We start from the raw sequence: 760 nt of genomic DNA, 5'->3' as shown, positions 1-760 counted from the left end.
TTTCCTTTATTCCTATGGTTGGGGGGCCCACAGGCCCCTAGAGAAAGGGATCCCTACTCCATCTCAGTATGTTGAGGACTTTTTTTTTTTTTTTGAGACAAAGTGTTGCTCTATCACCCAGGCTGGAGTGCAGTGACATGATCTCATGATCTTGGCTTACTACAACCTCTGCCTCCCAGGTTAAAGGGATTCTCCTGCCTCAGCTACCCTAGTAGTTGGGATTACAGGTGTGCACCACCACACCCAGCTAATTTTTGTATTTTTGGGAGAGATGGTTTTCACCATGTTGGCCAGAATGGTCTCGATCTCTTGACCTCATGATCCACCCGCCTCGGCCTCCCAAAGTGCCGGGATTACAGGCATAAGCCACCGCTCCCGGCCCCAAAAATCTTAAGTAGAGTGAGGGTGGTGGGTAATGTGGCTCATGCTCTGACATGCCTGTTATTTCATACTCTGGGAGGTCAAGGTGGGAGGATCCCTTGAGCCCAGGAGTTCAAGACCAGTCTGAGCAACATAGCAAAACCCTGTCTCTACAGAAAAATTTTAAAAATTAGCTGGGTGTAGTGGTATGTACCTGTAGACTTAGCTGCTCAGGAGGCTGTTGTGGGAGGATCACTTGAGCCCAGGAATTTGAGGTTGTAGTGAGCTATGATTGTGCCACTGCATTCTAGCCTGGGCAACAGAGCAAGACCCTGTCTCAAAACATAACAAAGCAAATCTTAAGTAGAATGAAATGGACAGCTATGCTTTAGATTAGAAG

The sequence above is a fragment of the Mandrillus leucophaeus genome, unplaced genomic scaffold (genome assembly GCF_000951045.1).
Source record: "Mandrillus leucophaeus isolate KB7577 unplaced genomic scaffold, Mleu.le_1.0 Scaffold331, whole genome shotgun sequence".
In the NCBI taxonomy this organism is placed as follows: domain Eukaryota; kingdom Metazoa; phylum Chordata; class Mammalia; order Primates; family Cercopithecidae; genus Mandrillus; species Mandrillus leucophaeus.
This window is presented reverse-complemented; position numbering follows the sequence as displayed.